Source organism: Apium graveolens, chromosome 4, assembly GCF_009905375.1.
Source record: "Apium graveolens cultivar Ventura chromosome 4, ASM990537v1, whole genome shotgun sequence".
In the NCBI taxonomy this organism is placed as follows: Eukaryota; Viridiplantae; Streptophyta; class Magnoliopsida; order Apiales; family Apiaceae; genus Apium; species Apium graveolens.
This window is the reverse complement of record NC_133650.1, coordinates 170,177,113-170,203,643: the sequence shown is the minus strand read 5'-3', so window position 1 is coordinate 170,203,643 and position 26,531 is coordinate 170,177,113. Positions and strand designations below refer to the sequence as shown.

Sequence of the window (26,531 nt, the reverse complement as noted above, 5' to 3'; positions counted from 1 at the left end):
CTAAACTAGGTGATGTTAGGAGACTAGGACTTAGAAAAGAATGGAGCTTTCTGTGTGATTCATTTATCAAGGTGTTTTCTGGAAAAATAAGTAACTTTAATGTTGTATCTTACTCACTTGTTCACATGCTTTACATGCTTCTTAGTGACAAGTATTTCACTTTTAGCACTTCTGTTATTTTTGAGATAGGGAGTAAATTAGGGGATATTAAGAAGAGGTCTAAGAATATCTATTATGCTAGATTTTTCATGATGCTAGCTAATTTTGTTTCTGAGAACCTCATCATTGAAAACCCAACAAACAAGTTAGATTGTTGGGTCCAAAAGAGGAGAATTATTGTTGACTTGAACAGGGCAAATCATCACAAGGATGTTACACTTGTGTACATGCCAATCATGCAGTTACCTCAGGTAAGTGAGGTAAATGTCTCTGTCTCTACCACTACTTCTCAACCTATTTCCTTGCCTTCAACAGTGGCAATGGCATCTGTGAATGTAACCAAATAGATGCCTACCCAAGCCACCAAACCAAAAATTTCTAAATCAAAATCAAAGAAAACCCCCTCTAGTTTCTCTCAAAAGAAACCAGTTGCAAAACCTACCAAAAACCAAGAGGGGAGTGTGAAGGAGAGTGAGTTAGGTGAGGGACAGGGTGAACATCAAAGAAGCCCTAAGAATAAGGTTGGAGAGGTGAATGTTTCCCAACATAGCCACACTGCAGTTTCCCAACAAACTGCAGTGCTTAAAAAGGATATAAGCTCATTGCTGGTTGCATCCTCTCAAAAGGATGTAACTATTAAACAAAGCTCTCAACCAAGAGTACAGGCCAAGAGGGTAAGGGACACTAGCTCACCCCAAACTTATATCAGAAAGAAGAAATCTAAACACATTGGGGATACACAGGGTGCACACACAGTGCCTACTATAGTCAAAGACTCAGTACATGCACCACCACAAAGTCAGCTTGATGTGGCTCCAAGAAATGTGGAGTCACAGCCAAATTATTTAATCATAGAAGCACCTAATACACCAAATTCACCCACACACTCACTGGATGTAGATATGATTCATACATCAGTCCCAAATTCTCCATCTTTAACTCTCATGGAGAAGCCAAAAATCCAAGAAAGTGAGCATCATCATTTAGATGATTTGTTGGCTCACTTGCCATTTCTTTCTGAGTCTACTGAAACATCTGTGCAAAATATCAAATCAATCCCCACAGATTCAACAGTAGTCTCTACTCCAAACTCATTCATTTCTTTTATCTCGACAGATATTGTTCATTCGTTGACAAGTGATTGTCCTTCGACGGATGTGTTTAATAGCTGTCATCCGTTGACACTTAAAACTACTGCTTCGACGGATGTTTCTCATCCGTTGACAGTCACTGCACCATCTCAAATCTCAATTATTGTCACAAGTGCAGATAACTTAGTAGTAGTACAATCACTCTTAGGAATGAGGGAAGAGAGTGAATTGAGTGAGAGGCTGAGTTGCTCTCAGGCAAAAAGAGAGGAAAAGAGTGAACAAATACAGGCTATTTCTTCCAGCCTGGAAAAAGTGAGTGAGAGGAGTTCCACCTTAGTAGGTGAAGGTGAGGGTGTGAGGGTGGTGTGCCAAGGGGAGCCCTTGATACAAGAACAGAGAGAAAATGAGAGAAAAAGCAGGTACATCTGAATGGGATGAGCCCGTTGTAAGTGACTTAATGGATGTCAATGAGGTTGACAAGAGACAGCTAATTCAGCAAGAATATCAAGCTTTTTTAGACTCTATCTCTTTTGAAGCTGAGGCATTTACTCACCCTGTGTCAACATATCAAGTTCTAGCTGAATAGGACAATGTGGCTGCAGAAAGGATGCTGAACTTGGTGCATACAACTGCTTCAATGCAAAGAGCAAAGGATGCCATCACAGCCATGCCATCTACAGCTGGTGATGATGTTGATTATGGAACTGGTGGTTTTGAAGAGTTCTTTGGTGATGAAGATGATGATGAGAAGAGCCAATGGACATAGGGGGAGAAGAAGGCCCTAGCTCCAGATCTAGCATACCATTTTGGGCATTTTTCAAAGATTGTGATGAACACCATTTCAAGTCCACTCTCTTTCATATTATTTAAGAGACACAGAATGCTCTTCAAGCCACCACTAATGCTAGCACCAAGAAGCTTCTACAGGCACACCTCAACTCTCTACAACTACATCAAATACAATCTCTTCAATAGAATCTAGATGTCACTTCAATCAAAACAGAGACTGACCAAGTTAAGAAGGATATCTCTGAAAGATTGGACGCTAAATTTCCAAATACAATAGTGCTTGACATCAACAGACAGTTAAGGAAGAATTCTAATCTTGAAACCAAAGTGGATTCTCTGGATACAAGACTGAAAGCAGTAGAAGCCTCTCTCAAAGCTATTCATTTACATCAAGCACAGCAAACTCAGTTGCTTCAAAAGCTGGTGGCTGCACAGACTTCTACCGCCACTCCACTTGATGATAACAAAAAGGGGGAGAAAGATTCAATTGTCCCAGTTAGTCAAAGAGAACTAATCGGTGAGGGGGAGCATGTGAATGTTCAAATCAGTCAATTAATAGCTCCATAAATTACTTTACCAAAGTCACCAGTATTGGACAGCATTGATCTGATCCAAATAGCAGCTGTTAAGCTGGATTCAAAGTCAAATCTCAAGAAACTTGATGTTGCAGCTGTTGAGAAGGAATTGGATGACAAGTGGAGAAAAATAGATGAAGAAATTTAGAAGAAATTTGGTCAGATACAGAAACCAGACAAGATCTTTCATCACTACTCAGAAGTCAAGCAAATCTTTGTGAATGAAATGAGTCTAGGTCGCTTGGAAAAGGGCCAACCTTCATGCATAAAGTCTCCAAAGGCCAATCTGGTGTTGAAGCCTAAGAAGAACTATCGAAAGTCATCAGACAAAAATCCTGTGGTTCTTATGTTTGAGACTCCAAGGCCAGATAAAAAGAAGCTGTTGGCAAGGTCCATTGCATTCTTCAAAGATCCAATTAATTCAGTGCTGAAAAGAAGAATTGCCAAGATCTACAGGAATGGTAAAGAAATCTGTGTGGTGGTTGGACACCCTCAGTTTGCAGAAGCCAAGAAGGAAGAAAAAGAAAGAATCAAGCAAGAAAAGAAGCAGGCTGCTTTAGATGCTGAAAAGCTCAAACAAAAGAAGAAACAAGCTGCTATCTTGGCCAAAGTTCAAGCTGTGAAACTACAACTGAGATTTCTAAGAAACCACATGTGAAAACTAAAGCTCAAGATCAGAAAATTCTCAATGAACCTCAACAGAAAAGAAAATTCAGATACAAGCTCCATTCCAAAAGAAAATTGGACTTCAGTGATGAGGAAATGGAAGACTACATTCCTCAACAGTCTACAACCTCAACTCAAACATCCAAGCCTTCAGCAATGTAGGATGACTTTAAGGTGGATCCAACAAAAACTTTCAAGGTGAGCCTATAATTCCCAAGGATGAGCCAATAGACTGGGAAAGTTTGCCAATTCCTGAACTAAATTTACCTATCTTCAACAAGCCAAAGAAAACAAAGTCAAGAGCAATCGAGAAGATCAAGCCTGTGACTCTCAGAACCAAAACCCTAGCCAAAGCTCAACCAACTGTCAATAAGGGAGATCTTTTATACATCTATGACATCAAAGAATTTTCAGAGATTAATCTCTACATGGATGAACTAGAAGAAGTGAGAGCAATTGATGCTCACAGAAATCTTCCTGAAAGACTAGTGTTTAAGTACAAGGGAGGGAAAGAAATCACATGGCCTCTTCACAGGATTCTTCAAGAAAGCTGCTCTGTACTGATAAAGATCTTCTCATCCTTCAAGATAAACTTTGGTTTTAATGTAACTGCAAGGAAATTGATCCTAAAGAAGATAGAAGATCTAAGGAGTAATAAAGCCAAAGATGCACTCCCAAAGACTCTATCAATTCCCTTCACAGGAAATAGAGTGCATTTGAGGCTTTATTGGCTAATAGAATTCATGGATGACAAGGGTGTTAGAAGATTCGTCATACTGGATGACCAATTGAGTATCTCTAGCAATGAGACTCTATTGGAAATGCTAGAAAAGCTAGATCTATTATATGCTGAAGAACTTGAATTCCACAGACAACTCCAAAATCAAATAGAAGAAAATAACAGGAAGCTTGGGAAGAAATCCAGACAATCAAGAAAATAGAAATCATCTGCTCAGACTAGAAAAGCACCTTGACAATGATTGTGAGAACTCTTTGTACACTTTATTTTGTTCAATTTTCAATAAATGTGTAGCACTTATCAGTTTTATCTACTAAATTTCAATCTGTACATTTAGGGTGTTTTGTTATCATCAAGCTTCTCTTAATTTATGGCTACAATTCCAGTAGACATAAATTAGGGAAGATTGTTAGGAATATGTTATGAACTTGATGATAAGTTAAACAAAACACCTTAGTAGATTTAACTTAATGGATTGTAGCTTTCAACGGATGATCATTTCAACATCCGTTGAAAGAGTAGCTTATGTACAATAAGTCAGTAGCACATTTGTGCATACTTAAACTGCTTAGTGAACTAGATCTTTGAGAAAAGTTTAAGTCATGTTGACTACTAGATTGATATGCAAGATAGGTTGGTGAATTGTAAATATATGATGCCTTGTAATCTTTTATAAATGAAATGGAGTTAACTGTCAAGAAAAGAGTCTCAATGGATAAGTTACAAAGCTTCAACGGATGATTAGTCAAGCCTCAATGGATGCTCAGATTAAGCTTCAACGGATGATCCATAAGCTTCAACGGATGATCAACCAAAGTATCAACGGATGATCAACTACAACTTCAACAGATGATTCAATGAAGCTCCAACGAATGTTCAAATTCAAAAGAGCAGTTGATAGTGACTTGATAGTCACATGCGTTGATTGTATGCAAATGGAATATGGGAGCCTAATTACAGGTTTTAGAGAACAAATAAGCATTACCATTTCCATGCAATTATGAAAATATTCAAAGATGCTGGAATAGAGTAGTGAAACAGCATGAAGTTTGACTAGATATAGTTTGTCTTATTGTCTTTTCTTACTGTCATGTAACTTGGTGATATATAAACCAAGTATAGCAAGTAGAACATTCTAACTTAGCAAGTATAATTTTCAGAGAGATAGAAAAAGCTACATATGTTAAGAATTTCTCTGTAAGTTTGTTTGTTCACTTGTAAGCAGTTGTGTGCTATTCAAGCATCACAGAGTTCTCAATCTGATATATATATCTCTGGTGGATACATTCAAATCCACAGAAAGTTTTACAGCTTTGTGTTTTATTACTTAGTGATTTGATTTCTATTATTCTTCCATTCCGCATTACTTCAAATCAAACACTGTTATATATATATTAAGTTAGAACATTTTTAAAATCTCAAAAAGAAGCCAGAATTACATTCAACCCCCCTTCTGTAATTCTTATTGTATTGTTTGGGAATAACACAAGGTGGTACCTCGAAGCCTAATAATCTTTTTCCAAATCCAAGAGCAGTCTGTGGGAATGGAAAGGGTCCACTATGTTTTTAAAAAACTAAATAATTGGGGGGTAGTTGTTATACCACAAAATCGTCATGGATATTTTATCGAATCTTTAAGGAAATGGGTCGGATCGCCATCGCGGAAGAGGACGGACGAGCTCCAGGAAATGCGTCTCCGAAGCGCAGGGTGCACCCTTTATGGAGGACGTTTATGACTAGGGTACTCCCTTTACGGAGGACTCTTACAACTAAGGTGCTCCCTTTACGGAGGACGCTTACGACTAGGGCGCTCCCTATATGGGAGTCACTTACGAAGACTATTGATGATGAGAAGTTACGACGATTATTTGTGAAGTTATATACGAAGGTTTACGATTACCATTAGGATGGAGGATTATGACGACCAAGGTAGAAGAAGTGTGTGACAATCGCAAGGAGGACGGTACCACGATGATCGTTATAGTAGAAGACGAGGACAAAGAACAAGTATTGATAAGAAACTTATGGAAGATGATCTCAAATCAAGGGTGAAGGAGCGAAGAAATTAATAAATTAAGGACGACCCAGGCTCCGGAGAAATGTCCCCGTGTTAAGTGGTATTTATATCCATTTAGAACGCTTCTTAAAAGCTCGAATTGTTGTTTTGTACTCAAGTTGTTTGTGTATTTGATGTGTTTTTGTAGTGTTTTAAATTTCAGGGCATAATCAGGAAGAATGGTTGATCTTGCATGCTTTATGCTTGGAAAAGTGTTAGGATGGAGCCTCGGTCAAATGCGCAAAAGGAACCAGCAGTTGAAGGCAAGAAATAAAGAAGAAATGATTTTTTCCAGAAGCTCAGTGCGGCCGCGCTAAACTTGGGAGCGATCGCACCAGGTCGTTTTTCCAGAATCCTGTTTCTAATAGAATACTGATCTGCTGGACTTCTGGACGATTTGGGCTGCTATATGATGACTCTTTGAAGACGTTTTTCATAACAGAGACTAAGGAGAAGACAAGAAGAAGACTTAATAGCATAAATTCAATAAAGGAGAAGAAGAACTTGTTTTACTTGTGATTCTTTGATTGAATTGCAATCTTGGATGCTCATTTTCTTTATTGTTGAACCTATTACTCTTGTTAACGTACTTTGTGATTTTATTCAATTTATAAAGACCTTGTTTATTATCATGCTTTCATTGGAACCTATGATGATGATAAGTTCGGTCATGAACTAATTGTTATTGTGGGGTTCTAATGGATTTATCTATGGATTTCAATAGTTAATTATTTTGATACCTAAGTGTGTGGTGATTGTATGATATCCTAGTATTGGTTGTGCTTATTCGTCTTATGTGCATCGCGAACATATAAGATAGCGTGTTAATGTTTATTGAAGTGACAGTGAATATAGAGATTTAGAACTTGCCATGCTAGCATAGGTTCATGTATTTGTTATGCATGATTCGAAGGTAATTTTAACCATCTTACTTGCCCTATGTAACCACGATAGATAAATTGTTCATTAAACCTTTATGTTATCAAATTCTATAGACATATAGGGTCTCAACATATTTGGTGTCTATTCAGCATCTATCTCTTTTGTGGATGTCTGGTAGTAGGGTATTCGTGCAACGAAAGTTGGCATTTACTAGTTTCGTGTTATCTGATTAGTGGCATCACCATTGCATGCTAAGATTAAAAACAATGACTTAGAATGAAGAATTTAATGAAGTTAGAATCCCATATTTGTCTCACACAGTTAAATCAACCCGTTTAATCTCTTAGTTAATTCCATGTTAGTTAATTCTTAGTTATAAAATATCTCAAATTGTTATTGTCTTAGAATTGAGCGATAACCATATCATTGTTGCATAAGTGCTTAATCTTAATTTAACCAAAAGAGTCTCTGTGGAAACGAACTAGAAAGAATTATATATTACTTGCGAACGCATATAATTGTGTGAATATTAGCGCATATTTTTATCCTTATAAGTTTTTGGCGCCGCTACCGGGGACTCGGTGTTAATTTTTTAGTTTATGTGCTTAACATTAGTGGTCGTTAAATTTCACTGACTCGGATTATTTTACTTTCACGGTTTACTTGTGTGTGTTTTAGGTACTCTAGTTTTTATTGCAATGGGAGAACCAGCAGCAACGAAAGCGTTGATGGATTATTCTCAACCAAAGATCAATGACATTCAATCTAGCATTGTCAGGCCAGCTATTGCAGCTAATACCTTTGAGATCAAGCCTGGCATAATTCAGATGGTACAGAATTCAGTCCAGTTTGGGGGTTCTCCAACGGAAGATCCCAATACGCGCATTAGGGATTTCATAGAGATCTGCGACACCTTCAGGTTTAATGGTGTGTCTGAGGATGCGGTGAAACTGAGACTGTTCCCATTCTCTCTGAGGGACAAGGCTAAGAGCTGGTTACACTCTCTACCAGCTGGTTCGATTGCTACTTGGGAAGATCTTGCTCAAAAGTTTCTCACTAAATTCTTCCCTATGGCGAACACAACTGCAATCAGGAATGCTCTTACTCAATTTGCACAGCAATTGGGAGAATCTCTATGTAAAGCTTGGGAGCGCTACAAGGAGATGCTTAGGAAGTGTCTTCATCATGGAATTCCTGATTGGATGATCATCAATTACTTCTATAACTGTTTGGGAGCACAGTCAAGACCCATGCTTGATACAGCATCAGGTGGAGCAATATGGGAAAAGAGCTATGAGGAAGCTTATGATCTAATTGAACAGATGTTCGCTAATGAATAGAAGTATCCAACCTAGAGAATGCCACAGGGCAAGGTAGCAGGAGTTCTTGAAGTGGATACAGCAACGGCTATCACTGCTCAACTAAAGGCGTTGTCTATGAAGATCGATTCTCTGGCTAATTATGGTGTTAATCAAATAACTAGAGTTTGTGAGATGTGTGCATGTTCGCATGCGAAGAAGCAATGCACTATATCTAGTGAATCAGTTCAGTTTGTGAGCAACTTTCAAAGATCGCAACAACCAGTTCCAGATACTTATCATCCTAACAACTGGAATCATCCTAACTTCAATTGGAGCAACAATCAGAATGCGGTGCAATAGCCTTATCAGCAGTATGCAGCAAAGCAATTCAACCCTCCTGGTTTCCAGCAACCACAATATGCACCAAGATAACAACTCCAACTTCAGCAACTACCACAATCTAATGAAAAATTTGAATTGGAGGAGTTGAGGCTCATGTGCAAGAGCCAAGAGGATTCTATCAAGACTTTGGAGAATCAAATTGGACAGATTGCCAATGCTTTGTTGAATCGACAACCTGGTACACTCCCTAGTGACACAGAAGTTCCAGGCAAGAGGGAAGCAAAAGAGCAGGTTAAGGAAATTATATTGAGGTCTGGTAAGGTTGTGAGCCCTGAAAAATCTCAAGATCCAGAATCTGAAGTTTTGGCTGAAGAAGATATGCAGAAGGAAGCAGAAGTGGAATCAAGGAAGAAAATGGTGGAACACACTCCTCCTGAGGGTAATACAGGGGAGAAACAGGTTTATCCTCCACCTCCTTTTCCTAAGCGGCTGCAGAAGCAAAAGTTGGATAAGCAATTTGCTAAGTTTTTGGAGGTGTTCAAAAAACTTCATATTAACATACCTTTCGAGAAGCTCTTGAACAAATGCCAAGCTATGCGAAGTTCATAAAAGGTATTCTCTCAATGAAAGTGAAGCTTGATGACTTAGAGACCGTTGCGTTAACGGAGGAATGCAGCACTGTGCTGCAACAGAATTTGCCTCTGAAGCTTAAAGATCTTGGAAGTTTTACTATTCCTTGCACTATTGGAAACTTATCTTTCGACAAATGCTTGTGTGATTTGGGAGCTACCATCAATATGATGCCCTTGTCTATATTCAAGAAGCTTGGTCTACCTGATCCAAAACCGACATACATGTCATTGCAACTAGCTGATCGTTCCATCGCTTATCCGCGAGGAATAGTGGAGGATGTCTTGGTTAAGGTAGACAAACTCATCTTCCCTGTTGATTTTGTAATTCTGAATTTTGAGGAAGATAAAAAGATTCCCATCATCTTAGGAAGACCATTCTTGGCTACAGGCCGAACTATGATCGATGTGCAAAAAGGAGAGCTTACGATGAAGGTTCAAGATCAAAAGGTCATTTTTAATGTGTTCAAAGCAATAAAGTTACCCACATCTAAAGAGGAGTGCTTTAAAGCAGAGTGGGTCGACTCTATCGTGAATTCGGAGCTTGAGCAATTGCCAAAGTCAGATACCTTATAGAGATCCTTAATAGGAGAGTCAGTTATTGAAGATGAAGAAGGAGAAGAGCATTTTCAAGTTTTGAATGCACCTCTGTGGAAGAGGAAGTTGGATATGCCATTCAATTATCTCGGGTTAGCAGAGCTAAAAATTTCTCAGTAGCGTCTCGAACCATCTATTGAAGAAGCTTCCACACTTGAGCTCAACTCACTGCCAGATCACTTGAGTTATGCATTCTTAGATGCACCCCATAATCAGGAAGAAGAGCTGATCTTGCATGCTTTATGCTTGGAAAAGTGTTAGGATGGAGCATCGGTCAAATGCGCAAAAGGAACCAGCAGTTGAAGGCAAGAAATAAAGAAGAAAAGATTTTTTCCAGAAGCTCAGCGCAGTCGCGCTACACTTGGGAGCGGTCGCGCCATACTCAGCGTGGGCGCGCCGGATCCCAGGGCGGCCGCGCAAGGTCGTTTTTCCAGAATCCTGTTTATAATAGAATACTGATCTGTTGGAGTTCTGGACGATTTGGTCTGCTATATAATGACTCTTTGAAGATGTTTTTCATAACAGAGACTAAGGAGAAGATAAGAAGAAGACCTAATAGCACAAATTCAACAAAGGAGAAGAAGAACTAGTTTTACTTGTGATTCTTTGATTGAGTTTCAATATTGGATGCTCATTTTCTTTATTGTTGAACCTATTACTCTTGTTAACGTACTTTGTAATTTTATTCAATTTATAAAGACCTTGTTTATTATCATGCTTTCATTAGAACCCATGATGATGATGAGTTTTGTCATGAACTAATTGTTATCGTAGGGTTCTAACGGATTTATCTATGGATTTCTATAGTTAATTTTTTTGATACCTAAGTGTGTGGTGATTGTATGATATCCTAGTATTGGTTGTGCTTATTCGTCTTATGTGTGTCGCGAACATATAAGATAGCGTGTTAATCTTTATTGAAACGATAATGAATATAGAGATTTAGAACTTGTCACGCTAGCATAGGTTCATGTATTTGTTATGCATGATTCATAGGTAATTTTAACCATCTTACTTGCCCTATGTAATCACGATAGGTGACTTGTTCATTAAACCTTTATGTTGTCAAATTCTATAGACATACAGGGTCTCAACATATTTCGTGTCTATTCAGCTTCTATCTCTTTTGTGGATGTATGGTAGTAGGGTATTCGTGCAACGAAAGTTGGCGTTTACTAATTTCGTGTTATCTGATTAGTTGTCATCACCATTGCATGCTAAGGTTAAGAATAATGACTTATAATGAAGTATTTAAGGAAGTTAGAATCCCATGTTTGTCTCATATAGTTAAATCAACTCGTTTAATCTCTTAGTTAATTGCATGTTAGTTAATACTTAGTTATAAAATATCTCAAATTGTTATTGTCTTAGCATTGAGCGATAACCATTCATTGTTGCATAAGTGCTTAATCTTAATTTAACCAAAAGAGTCTCTATGGGAACGAACTAGAAAGAATTCTATATTACTTGTGAACGCGTATACTTGCGTGAATATTAGCGTGTGTTTTCGTCCTAACACCCCGTACCCTTATAGGGCACGCCCCATGCTATATGGCCGCGCGGGGTGGCAGTTCTGCAATACTAGTGAGATGACAAGGAAGAATTAACGAGGAGGGGTTGCTCCCATAACTAAACTGGGAAGTGAACAAAGCATAAAAATCATACAAGGAAGGAAGAGGAGTCCTCGGAGGGCCTCTCCATACTTAGGGCGCACCCTAGTCATAGAGGAGCACTCCGGAAGGATCCAACCTTTCACAGGGCGCGTCCCGTGAAGGAAAAGGGCCCTCCGGGAGCCCTTTATCCCGGAAAACATGTCTAATACATCGTTCTGTAGTCTTTGGAGTTATCCTCATAGGGGAATGGTTGTAAACATCTAGTGTGTGCTTTGGGAGTCTTGTCTTCGTATTCAGCAGGTTGTCCTCATAGGGAGACTCTGGGGTTATCTCGCACTTTGCACTTTTACGCTTAGTTTCACTTGTCCTGTAGTTTGTTGGATTATCCTTATTGGGGGGCAAGGATGTGCTTTGGTATTTGTGGTAAGTCATGGTTATACCTGCGTTTACGATCGACAGAAGTAGCGGTAGCGGATGGGGATATCCTTCGGCCGGGGAGTTTCCTTGTTCATGAAGACCCGAAGTCGTAGAAGAGCCTTGGGCATTAGTGATTAGGCCGCATTGTCGGGCATTCCAAATGCAAATCAATGTTCGAGTCATAATAGGAAGTTGGTTCGACAACTCCTATTGGGCCAGAAATGAGAAGCCAAGTCCATCTAGGTTTGTTGTTCCCCAAGAACTACGTCTGGTTTGATCCTCTATAAAAGGAGGTACGTAGTGTTAGTTTTTGTGCCCTAGAGTCAACACTATTATGTTTTAGTTTAAAACATTTGGATTATTAATGTTTATGTTTAATCGATTATTCCCTTTATAATTTCTTATATCTTAATTTACTGCGATATAAATGTTAGATTAATAAATTTCCTTGAAATATGGTATGAATTCTATATCTCTAAGTACGTGACTTAGAAATGAGATTATGAGAATAGTATCAATATTCCTAAAGGTCCCTAGTCGAGTATTATTATTAAGGGGCAATAATAATGCATTAAGACTGGTGTGTTTATTGACTGATGATCATATCTCATTGATCATAGGTATAGTGATACTAAAGTCAAAAACACAGGTACATGTAAATGTACATGGTGTTGGATAAGACCCAATGTGAGATTCTACATGTTTGTTATGTCATAAGTAATCCTCACTATTATAATGATGTAATGGTCCTTAGACTTGAAATCAGTGTATTTATACGAAAATTAATGTACTTTGATTACATTAAAAGTTACCTTTGACCGGGTAATGATAAAAGTGTATCTCGGGTATATTATGAATCGTATGAGAAATATGAATGATCTAGAAGGGATTTAACTTTAGGAGTGATATTATTGTCCTCTTGTGTGAGCTAGACTATGAAATGCATCGTCATGCTCAAATTTTGATTTGATATGATAGTCTACTCATTGATCAAGGAAACTTGAATTTAACTATGATGAGGATGACACACTACATGTCTCTAGTTTAATCTATAATATTTGGTTAAAGGGATTATATTACATTATACATTATAACGAAAGGTTTAATTGAATCAACGATTTATTTATTATTATTTGGGTAGCAATGATGTATTACTATATACCATAGAGCGTAGATCGTGAGATCGGGATATGTGGTGATTCAACAAGGTTTGGAACTACATTAATCCTCCATTAATGAACTCTGAAAGCTTTTTTAAGGTAAAGATTCTTACTACAACTTAAATATCTATTTTCACATGGATCCTGCGCAGGGTTTCGATTTTATTCTGGTTTTAATTTAATTTTACATCATTTTCGTTGCGTTTATGTGCTCGAAACCCTTCACGTAGGTACATTGTGAGGGAACGTGTTTGAGAGCTCTGAGAAGGCAAACATAAACCCTAGCAATCTCGGCAGTTTCTTAAGCACAAATCAATGCACTCCTGTGATTTCTCCGATCACCTACCACCGCAGCAGATCTTGATTCCGGCCACGAACCTCAAATCTTTGTTAACCAAATTCCTCCATTAATAGATTGAAGCAAGGCTCAAGGAGATAGAACAATCATTTTGGTGAAGCAATCAAAGAGTTTGGCTTTATTCAAAATGAAGATGAACCATTTGTTTATAAGAAGGTTAGTGGGAGCCATATGACATTCCTAGTATTATATGTAGATGACATATTATAAATAGGGAATTACATACCTTCTCTACAGGATGTTAAGACTTGGTTGAAAAATAGTTTCTCGATAAAAGACTTAGGTGATGTTACTTATATATTAGGGATCAAGATCAAGGAGATTAATTAGCCAAAGTTAGAGTACATACATTGATAAAATATTGCATCATTTTAGGATGCAGGAGGCAAATAAGGGATATGTTCCGATGTCTCATGGGATAGTGATCTCAAAGGAGAATTGAAATTATTAGATGATAAGGGTTGTATGAGAAAAGTTCTGATATCCTGATGTTTCTTATACTTTGACCATGACGAGCAGATACTTGTCTAATCCAGGTGAGGGTCACTGGACAGTTGTCAAGAATATTCTTAAGTACATAAATAAGACTAAAGATTCATTCTTGTTGTATGGAGAAGATATAGAACTGGTTGTAAAGGGTTACACCGATGCTAGTTTTTTAACCTAATTTTTGGACAAATAAGGATGATTTAATGTCTAAGTTTGGTTTTGTGTTTTGTCTAAATATAAGTGATGTTAGCTGGAATAATTCACATCAAGAACATTGATGATTCTATAATGGAAGCCTAATATATTTATGCTTTTGAAATAGCCAAAGAGACTGTTCGGGTATATGCTTAGGCTATATCAACTAATTAATGAGATTAATGATCAAGGAGATATATATGTAAAGTGCATAATAATGATAATGTTGTGGACCCACTGACTAAGGTTTTGTCGCATCAGAAGCATTCATGATCATACTAGTTCTATGAGTATTAGATACATGGGTGATTGGCTCTAGTGCAAGTGGAAGATTGTTAGTGTTTGTTCCCTAGAGACAACACTATTATATTTTAGCTTAAGATATTCAGATTATTAATGTTTATGTTCAATCGATTATTCTCTTTATAATTTATTATATCTTAATTTATTGCGACATAAATGTTGGACTAATAAATATCCTTGGAATATGATATGCATTCTATATCTCTAGGTACGTGACTTATAAATGAGATTATGAGAATGGTATCAGTATTCCTAAAGGTCCATGGCCAATTATTGTTATTAAGGGATAATAATAATACATTAAGACTGATGTGTTTGTTGACTAATAATCACATCTCATTAATCATAGCTATAGTGTTACTAAAGTAAAAAACACAGGCAGATACAAATGTACATGGTGCTGGAAAGACCCAATATGAGATTCTACATGTTTGTTGTGTCATAAGTAATTCTCACAGTGATACTGATGTAATGGTCCCTAGACTTTAAATCAAAATTCTATACGAGAATTAATGTACTTTAATTACATTATAATTTACCTTTGACCATGTAATGATAAAAGTGTATTTTCGAGCATATTAAGAATCGTATAAGAATTATGAATGATCTAGAAAGGATTTAACCCTCCTAATTTTAGGACTGATATTATTGGCCTCTTGTGCGAGTTAGAGTAAGAAATACGTGGCCGCTCAAATATGATAGTTTACTCATTGATCAAGAAAAACTGGATTAAACTATTATGATGATGACACATTATATGCCTCTAGTTTAATCTATAATATGTGCTTAAAGGGATCATATTACATTGTACATTATTCATGAAAGTTTTAATCGATCACCGATTTAATTACTATTATTTGGGTAGCAATGATGTATTACTAGATGCCGCTCATTATTATGATTTAAAATTAGATTTAAAATTTCTTGCCAACGTAATAATAATCTATAGTGTCACACACGAATAATGCTTGAAGTATTATTTAATTTAAAATAGATTTAAATTAAATTAAAGTAATTCGAATTATTTATAATATTAATTAAATATGACTTAATTAATCAGATAAATAATGAAATTCAAATTTATTAATATTAATTCTGAAATTCAATTGTTAAATAATTAAATAAGACTTAATTATAATACAAAGAAGACTTTCGAATTAATAATAACTCATAATTAATTAAGAGTTATAATTCATTTTTCTACTCTTGATATGATATCTCTTGTGGCGGATTTTATGATCAACACTTTTTTTTAAAAATTATAGCCACCGAGAGAGACGATGGAGAGAGCAAGAAGAAACGTCGTTCTGCTAGTACACATCTGATCCTTGCATTCAAGCATTTGTGTGGATACTGATAGAGCGTAGATCGCGAGAGCGGGATGTGTGGTGATTGAACAAGATTTGGATCTTCATTAGTCAACCAACTCGTATAGCTTCTTAAGGTAAAAAAATCTGAACTACAAATTAAATATTTGTCTTTCGCATGGATCTTGCGTAGGGTTGCACCAGGATTGTGCCCTGGTTGTAATCCAGTCCCAGGTCCTGCCTCTGAGTGCTGGTAGATGGTCTGTGACTAGGGGTCTTTCCTTTTCTAGCCATAACTCAAGAGATCGAGACACAAAAGGATTATACCAAATAGAAGCTAGTCAAACATATTTAAGGGTTGCTTTCGTTGAAATTAATGTTCGTACAAGTGGGACTAAGACCAAAAAGAACTATGATGGCAAATCAACAATGGATCTATCTAACAAACAAGTATTCAAGCTGAAAATCTAAACGTTAGCAAGGCAAAAAGTAAAAATGGGCTATGAACGATTAGATCTAACTATGCAAAGATGGATCAAAACAAAGTAGGCCTGTATTTCAATTATAGACCTGGGTTGCTTTAATTTTTACTAGTGAGGGAAATTACTCTTTTAAGAGCTTGCTGATGAAGATGAGTCCAGGGGCACCGAGACCCATGGACAGAGCTATCCCCTCCTTATAGCGCCAAATGGTAACTCTTATCCGTGAGATGGTCCTTCTGATGCCGTACCGGGACTCGTCTTGCGGTTTAGCTGTCGTTGGGTGTCTACAACACAACATCATGGGGGGGTTTGGGGCCCACGGCGCCTCCGGCGTGAGAGTAAAAAATCACATTTGGATGATGAAGATAGAAATGTAAGGAGGCTCTGGGTATGTGTATGAGTGTGTAGGAGAGAGTAACCCCTAAACATCTTTTCCTTGAGTTATAAATAACCAAAGGATTAGGGGTTTAAGGGTTGGTACCTTCAGTCGGGACCACTCATTTCTGGGAGCGGAGGACGCCTAGCGCTAGTGGATGCTTTACACAAGTTCAGGCAAGGACTATGCAAGACTGCGTCGAGAGTATACTGACACATGTCTTGAGTGTGCCAATCATGGGCCATTAATAGCTGTCATTGTCATGTGGAGACCTTAGTCATGAGTCATGAGTCATGACTCATGCTCTACGTGTTTATCTGTTTTGGGCTTTCTCATTTATGGTCGCGGGACTAAGTTGCTCCTGGACCAGCTCAGATTGGGGCCGATTTAAACCGGGACCCAGTCAAACCGGGACTGTGACGCCCTCAATCTCGGGGTTAGGAAATGAGGACTCACACACCTTTAATCTAATAATTAAATATGCATAAACCCCGATTATCTACTAACAGGATCAACAGGATAAAGTATGAGACAAGATTACAACTACCAATCACAAAATTTAACTTACAAACCCAAACTATTATTAAATAAACAATATTGATTCCGGCTGGGAACCGACATATAACCCATTGTATCTTTAAACACTTCTTTCTAGGCATGAGCTCACTCATAATTACCACTACCTGCTCTGGCAACCGGAAGCCCTCAACACGGTAGGGACCACCAGGTACGCTCTTACGAGCAGTGCGCCTAAGCCTGGCCATCTTCTTGCTTAACTGCCATGGTTAGATTAAAACAAAACAAATGAGTATAAAACTCAGCAAGCAACTATATAGCAGTTCTACAATATCAATTCTCAATATGCTTTACCAAACTCAGGGCATTCTACTTTATTTGATCTAGGTGGCAGATTTCCAGCTTTTGGGTTAAGGAAAGGTTTTTGAAGGAACAATATGGAGCTTTTAAGGAACAAGGCTCAACGTAGGTCGAAAGCTGACATTCATCACAAATCAATAAAGGATCAGAATAGATCTTTCAATAGAGGAAAGCAACAGTATTTCAATATATGGAATCAATCATATGATCAACAGATTTAAGAATCAGGGTTCTCGAGCTTTAAGCTTCACATTAACATAATCAACTCTTTTCAAAGCAATATAAACCATTTTCATTTTCAAAAATCAATTTACTGAATAGAAAGTTTCAGTTCCCTTTTTAAATAATCATTTAGAACCCTTGATTGGATCACTTTATCTTTCCATTTCATATTAATATGGGTGATCAGCCCGTACCGACCTCCATCCGATCTTTAAGGTACCAATCGGCATAATTTTAGCCTTAAGTTGGACTGCCCCCGCTAGCCTCTTACCATGACTGGACTAGTCCCACTAGCCTCTTACGTCCCAATCCAATCCATCAGGAAATCATTTGAAAAACCTTGAGTTGGAAAAAAACAAATAGGTTTTCTAAAATTCATTTTATCATTACCAAGAATTTGAAATCATTCGGACTTTTTCAAGTCGAAACTCATTCTTAATTCAGATTTTAAGGAAACAAAGTTCAGGGAGTGATTCAAAGATACGCAAGGAACAATTCATAAGAATTCTGTATCAGGGATAACAAAGCACTTAAGTTAGAAGGATCAATATTTGTTTAGGGATCAATAGGGTGATCAGGAGGAACAGGGTATCATTAAACAGGGTTAACAAGGATAATCAGAGGGTTCAATATATTTCATGGCTCAATACATAATTTGAACAGAAAGGACAGATTATCAAAGGGTTGAATCGTTAAGTTTATCATTAACAGTTTATCAAGAACAAAGGCAGGGTACCTCAAATCAATATCAGGGTTTCATAATTAAACAGTTCAATACTCTACATGGTATGAACAACATTCTCTTTATAACCATTTACACAAGTAATCAGAGTTACTTGCATGGATTTGATTTCCTGAAGGTTGAACTACTGCCACCTAGTAAATCCTTTCCTTTCCTAGCCTGAATACCCTCACGCTCCGAATCTACAATAAAACCAAAACCTTAATCAGATTCTCAACTCTCGTTCCCAGAATGTTTACTATTTACGCTAATCATATCAAACGATTGACCTTAACTATACGAGTATAGTTACACAAATACACATATCATATAATATACTTCACTCTTACCCTTTATACTTTCAAGTATTCAACGAACAACTTATCTTAAAACACACTTTTAATTTGACTTTAAACCAAATCAAGCAACCACAACTCACATGAGTACACATTTCATTCAGAACTCAATTCCATAATTATAACACTACTTATAACCGTTTAGAATCAAGGCAACTTAATTCTTCTTTTTAAAATTCTATAATTCGAACCAAAAATAGCAAATAAGCAAACAATTCCTAAATTTTTCATATGCAATCACCTAGTTATCTTCTATAATCAAATTCATCACTTAAATTTGAATTTGACTTCTTAAAAATCATGATCCATTCGGCCCTACTATAAATACCAATCAAAATCAATCAATTTTTCATACCAAATCCACATAAACACATAAACAATCATTTAGACATATAATCCAACTTAATATTCTTATAAAACAACTATACCATTCGAATTTCTTAAGAAATACAACATACAACTTTAATTTAATCTTACAAATGACATGCAAGAGTATTTTTATGGTTTAAACCTAAATCCTAGTTGATTCAAACAAGAATAACACACCAAGTTGTTATCTTCTTCTATATTAAGCAAGAATTCGAACCAAACATAACACAATCCCACATGCATACTCGAATTTAACCTTTAATTCACTTTAGGCCCTTAGTTAATCCATCAATTTCAAAAAAAACTATCACACAATCATTTTTATCAACCAAAATCAATTTATTCTTTGATAACCCAAAACCCTATTCGGCTTTTACACTAATCAACACATGCATGGACAATTTCGACCCTTTACACTACCAATCACTCTAATCAAACAATAATTTCTAAGATTAAACATTAATAACTCATTTTCATCAACTAACATCAACTTAATTCTTTTAAAAAAATCAAAACCCATTCGGGTGTTTTCAAGATTAACACATGCAACAATCAAAAGAACAAGTTTTGGTGTAGTAGAGTTCAGTGGTTACATCATTACTCACCACCGGTTCACCGGAGTTCATCACCGGTGGCGGTGGCCTCACGGTGGTGCCCTCATTCGAGGGTATCCTACCATAAAACCTCCGATTATTTTCTAAAATCACAACAACAAACACATACAAGACAAGATTACCACAAGTTCACTTCATCTTGTTTTTATAAAGCAACAATTTGGCCTAGCCGAACCTACACACATGCACACAACCCACATGCAAGTATCAAACTATGTATGCAATAGGATTAGAGCTCATATATGGAACAAGAACGAATTTCCATGGAAGAATCCATAAAAATCAAGTGTAGAAGAGTGATATACCGAGTGGAATAGAGAGAGAGAAGAGAGTGAGCTTCGAGAGTGAGAGAGTTGAGAGAAAAAGAGAGAATGAAAGTGTGGCCGGTGGAAAGAAAGGAAGGAGGAGGAAATGAGTGTATATATATGCTTAGAGGGCAGGGGCGTTTTAGTAATTAACTAATCCCCACTTATGTTGATTAATCTTTTTTTTCTTTTTACTCAAATAAGATAAAAACTAAATATAAATTATATCTCTCTCAGAAAGTTGAAAATTATTGCAAATGACAATTTCAAAACGTAGATCTCGAAATTAGCTTTCCGACCATTACTCATAATAAGGTTTTGAGCGTACGGTTGATTTTATATGAATTTCGAAATCTCGCCTTAATAATAACATTTTTCCACATAAAATCAATTTAAAAATGCAAAGACCACCAAATAAATCCACTTATCATTTTTAAAAAGTCTCTAGGACTACTAAGAAGATATCAAAACAAATCCCATGTTTTTATCTTACTCGGATAATTCTATAAAAATGCACGAAGGTTAATTAGACCTTTATTTAAGTCACATAATTCCTTAAAAATTCATAAAAATGTCACAGAACACATAGTCATGCACACAAACAACAATCTCACATATATAATCACATAACTACTCAGGTTTAATCATGGAATTTATCCTTCTTTAATCTTTATCCTTTTCTACGCGTACCGGGTCACGTTCAGCCTGAAGGCCCGACGCTCAGCATTTCGATTACGCTTCTCATTATCTTTTCCAATCAACACGTCACTTAGGACGAAATACTTTATTTACTCATTCATTTCATTCAATCACACATAATTCACATTTTATATTCTTTAATTCCTTTTTAGGACGGGTTCCGTTCTACCTGACGGCCCGACGACACAGCTTAACTTATAAGCTGAATCTTTAAATTGGAACATTTTTAATTTACGCTCCTATATTCTAATATACAGCAAAGACATTTGATCAACACTTAATCACATAATTATAATCACATAACATACTTTATTGACTTGATTACGTCGTAAAATTCTCAGTCGTCACAATCTACCCTCCTTAAAAGGATTCTGTCCCCAGAATCTAATCTAAGCAAATAGATGGGGATACTTTTCTTTCATTTCACTTTCTAATTCCCAAGTCGATTCTTCGACTAATGGATTTATCCACAACACTCTAACTAGAGGTACAACTTTATTTCTAAGCGTCCTTTCTTTTCGATCCAAAATTCGTACTGGTTGTTCCACATAGGACAAATCTGGTTGGATCTCCAATAGTTCCAATTCGATCACATGGCTCGCATCAGCATTATACTTCTTTAGAAGAGATACATGAAATACATTGTGCAGATGTTGCATTTGCGGAGGTAGCGCCAATTCATATGCCACTTTCCCAACTCGACGCAATACATCAAATGGTCCAATATACCTAGGACTCAACTTCCCTTTCTTTCCGAATCGGGTTAAACCTTTCCAAGGAGATATCTTTAACAAGACTTTGTCTCCAGATTTGAATTGCACATCTTTCTGTTCTTGATTTGCGTACTTTGCTTGGCGATCTTGAGCTGCAATTAACCTTTTTCGAATCATTTCTACCTTTTCTTTCGTTTGTTGAACTAGCTCTGGGCCAATTAATTTATGCTCACCAACTTCGTCCCAATAAATAGGGGATCTACACTTTCTTCCGTACAACGCTTCATAAGGCGGCATGCCAATACTCGCGTGATAACTGTTGTTGTAGGAAAACTCAATTAAGGGCAAATGATCGTCCCAATTTCCTTTGAAATCTATTGCACAAGTTTGCAACATATCTTCAATTGTCTGAATTGTTCTTTCACTTTGTCCGTCTGTCTGCGGATGATATGACGTACTCATTTTCAACTTAGTTCCCAAATGTTCATGAAATTGTCGCCAAAATCTCGAGTTAAACCTTGGATCTCTATCGGACACGATAGACACAGGAACTCCATGACGCATCACGATCTCATCCAAATATAATTTGATCAACTTTTCCAACGAAAACCTTTCATTTATTGGCAAGAAATGTGCTGACTTCGTCAACCGATCGATTACCACCCAAATCGCATCATGATTTGACTTGGTTTTAGGTAATCCTACCACGAAATCCATCGTTATAAGCTCCCATTATAACGCCCAGGAAATATTATGTATTTATTTTTATCAATAAATAATTATTATGTGAGTTTATGTGAATTTTGGTGAATTATTTGATAATTGATATTAATATTTGGATGTTTCTTTCTGATGAAAATGTGAATATTTTAATTTTTAATTATCCAGAATTAAATCTAGATAATTTTGATATCTTTCTGGTAATTTTTGGATAATCATATTATTTTTACATAATTATAAAATTACTTTTTAGAATCAGAAATTGTCCCACTTCAGTCATTTTTGCGTTTTTACAACCCGAAACTCTTCCGAAAACTCCTTCCTAACCTAATCTGATAATTCTGAACACTTTTCATGTTTTGACTTTTTCGATCCGGGGTACGGTTTGACCTGTACGAGTCCCAGTGTGAAATTTTCGATATGCAAATCATTTTATATATCGATAAAAGTCCATATTCTCAAAAGACGAGACATTATTATCTTATTTCGTCTAAATTATTTTATAGGAAGCTCTGCTTTGATAATTATCCGAATCGGGTATCAAAATTGTATCGTTATTTAGTTACTTAGCGGCTAAGTAACCTATTTTCGGATCGATATATAAATATAATTATTGAAATATTAAATAAATAAGATATGTGATGGTTCTGTCAACCTTGTGTTGCTGTATCATAAATTGTTTGTGTTTTGTTCGATGCGAAGATTACTTTTATAATTGATTATCAAACTATATGCATTTAATTCATTTTAAAGGAATTTTATTGAATATTTATTCTTAAAAATGCTAAAATTATTTCTAAAATTATTTTTATTATTTTAAAATTTTATTTATTATTTTTTTGGGGCTTATAAAATTTGGAAATCAATATTTTATTTATTTCTTTGATTTTAAATGATTTTATGATTTATTTAATTGTAAAAAAATCAGTATTTAATTCCTGAGTTATTTAAAAATTACGAAATTCATATTTTTTTATTATTAATTTGAAATATTCCGAGAATTGTAGAATTTGTTCGAAGATTTTTGGGATTTATTCGACCGCGCGTCGGTTCGTTTAATCGATAATTACGGGTCAGATAGTACATTAGTTGCGGAGATTATTCAATAAAAAAAAATAATAATAATAACATAGAGGGGTAATCGGGTTCAACCCGTTCCTTCTCTTTCAGTTCATTTATTTACCTAATCCCTAAATCAATCTCTCTCTTCTCCCCTATATCTCAAACAGCCCTCCCTCTCTAATCTCTTCTCTCTCGCTTCTGTCTTTCTCTCCCTGTTATTTCCCTTTCCCCTTTTCTCCCTGTGTTTCCTTCGTCTACCTCCTGTGGTGCCGGCTTTTTCTTCCCCGTTTCCGGTAAGCCACCCGCCGCCCTATTCCTGTTCGCCGCAGTTCAGTTTTCCGGTCAAGGGCCGCCTGTGTGCGTTTTTGTGTGTACCGTTTTTGCGAGTGTCTTGCTGTGTGTGTTTGTTTCCACTGTTCTCTGTGCCCTGTTACCTTGCTGTGTTGCCTGCGTTTTTGGTTGTTTTCTGGCCGCCTTGATTTTCCGATTGCGCGCGTAGGCGCGTGTGCTGTGGTCATTTTAATTGCTTATTTTAATTACTGACTGAATTTTTGATTCTTCCAGATCATTTGATTGATTTACGTGAAATAAATAAATAAATTCGTGCGGGAGTAATTTTAATGAATCGGTAGAATTTATTTGGAAACCCGAATTTTATCGGGTACCAATAAATTTTTGCCGCTGTTGACAATGACTTTTAACGAGTCAACAGTGGACCATGATGATTTTAATCTGAGTCCTACGTTTATAAATGAAATAAAATTAATTTCGAAATGAAAATTACGGATAAAAATATAAATAAAAACGTAAAAGTACGGATGTTAATAATAAATAATTGAAATTGTGATTGTGTTTGGGATTGCATATTGGATTGGATATTGTCGCTGTTGATTGTGAATTTGACGTCGAATTATTTCGACGGGTAGGCCGATAAATAAAGGAGACGCTGCCCGATTTTTCGGGAAATTAATTCTGAAAATACGGGAATGTAACCTATAATTATCGGAGACGTCGAATAACCATATACAATTATATTATATGAACTTGATTGCGATTGAGACAAGATAATTTATAAATAATCAACTACCCTGTTTTTCAAAACGACGAGTATACGTATTTTCTAAAAATAAATACCGAACCGAGTTTCAAAAATGTGAACCATAATTGCAATGTGTATTTCGATAATACATATAAATATGAATTTGGTTATGAAATCGTATGGGTAGAATGGGGTGACAATTTGATGTTAAGCTTAAGCCGTTATCTGAATTAGGGTATTTTAACCCTGTAGGTTTAGACGGAAGACCCGAGACGTGACATCGGACTAGGAACGATCTAGTGATTAGACGTCGAGATCAACGAAGTTCCAACTGAAGAGTCTGAGTTGGGATCGTATCCAGAATAGGATAGTAGTTTGACGATAAAGCCGAACGATTAAAGTCGAACCAAAGTCAACCAGTAATAACGGTTAAAGCTTATTGAGGCAAGTATTCCTAACCTTTCTCCAAAATTACTGCAAATATTTATTCGCTCTTATTCTAAGTTCAGAATAGTTAATTGTTTTATATTTCACTGCAATTACTCATATTATGCATGTTCATTTATTATTGTTCCTATAATTCGATTGCTCTCGTGAGCAAATACCCATTCTTTCGGGTTATTTGTGAACCCTGAATTGGGAAGTTTTGACTTCAAAATGGTTTGACATCAAAAGACTCTACGGGCTGGATAGTGATACTTTGGGGATTAGGTTTTACTTAATCCTAAGGACCGAAACATAATCGGTGCCTTGAGATGGGCCGTAGTGCCTGGGGACCCGACTAGATCTGTATATTGAGATATAGATCTGCATTATATTCTGACTGATCAGCAGAATATAGATGCGAACTAGTGTCCAGTCTAATTTGTTGTTGATCGCCATTAATGGCATTCCTTCTTGAAATAAAATGTGATTATGGATTAAAGTTATTCTTTCTTAGCACTCTGTTTCGGGAAATTACAATGTTTCTGAATAAATTCGAGGTTCAGATTGTTGCTGCTGCATTAGTTGCGTAGTGACAATTAGAATCTTGAATGAATTGAGATCTTCTTAATTATTCAACCCGTCCTTATCAGGCTGGTTTAGCAGGCTAAGTCCATGGCAACTTAGTCGATAATGATGGATACTGAATAGTTAGGAATTTCTTGAATGTCATTTTATGAATAGTTATTGCATGCGTTGCTCAAGTATGAAGTGTTACCATAAAATATTTTGAAAACACGTGATCTCTGAAGCTCTTACAAAATGTCAGTATTTCCTATGTGATTTATAGCAATGCAAATCAAATTGATTTTAAGATAATGAAGTATATCCTTTAAACGATTTCGTGTTTCGCTCTTCAAAATATTTCAGAGATTTTGTCCGGAAGTTTTCTTTGATATTAATGTTTGAAACTCAAAATATATACTTGTTGGGCATTTTTGGCTCACTCTTGCTTTGTAAATTCTTATTTCTGCCAGAATCAGATAAGGATAAAAAAGTGAATAGCTTTGATAGACAACAGAAGTTAGAGAAATTTCCGCTGCGAGAGGTTGAAGGTGTTAGAAGAATGTGACAAATGCATTAGTTCAAAGGTATCTATACTTGTATTTTAATTATTGTGAGTTGTAAAGGGTTAAATTCTTGTTTCATACCATAACCTGTAAACGATCCGGATTCAAGGGGGTTATTTATTTATTTCTTTATTTTATGTAAAGATTGTTTAGTAACACCAAATCTTGACCCCGGATTTGGGGTGTTACAGTTTGGCATCAGAGCTGCAGGTTATTGGTCACTGAAATAAGAATAGGTGAGAGTAAGATAGGAATGATAGGTCATACAGGATAGGAAAGACCCTAGGCATACTCAGGTTAAGTTGAGTTGAGTGCGAATTCGGGTTAGCAGATCCGATCTGGTGTTGCTAAGATAGGATTGTTGAGAAAGTGTAAGGCGAATATCATAACATTTTAGGTATATTGAGTTCTCAGATTATACAATAATGAGGAATCGACGGATCAATGGAGACGGGGTATGTTACCCTACTTTTCACGTGGTTTTGAAGATATGCGATCGATTCTTGTGAGAATTTGTGTAAGAGAAGTTACGATTTAACTTAGAATTAGGTATTAGGACGAGTTCCACGTTGAGGGCAACCAGTTGATGGAAGCTGATGAAGAACCAACATTGCACGTTTCGAAGGCACTGCCGTGGTGAGAAGGATCCTATCACTTATTGGAAGCTGCGTGAGGAGTGACATCTACCTTCCTGAAGATAGGTAAGACTAGCAAGAGGGTACGACCCTATCTACACACAGAACATCGAATCGCATG

General features: G+C 36.5%; 1 non-coding gene across 1 annotated transcript; it reads right to left on the bottom strand.

Moving 5' to 3' along the window:
• Positions 1-8,042: 8,042 nt before the first annotated feature.
• LOC141721893 (small nucleolar RNA R71) lies at positions 8,043-8,149 on the bottom strand. The gene has a single exon (XR_012574935.1). It is a non-coding gene; the product is annotated as a small nucleolar RNA R71 (small nucleolar RNA).
• Positions 8,150-26,531: the final 18,382 nt, after the last annotated feature.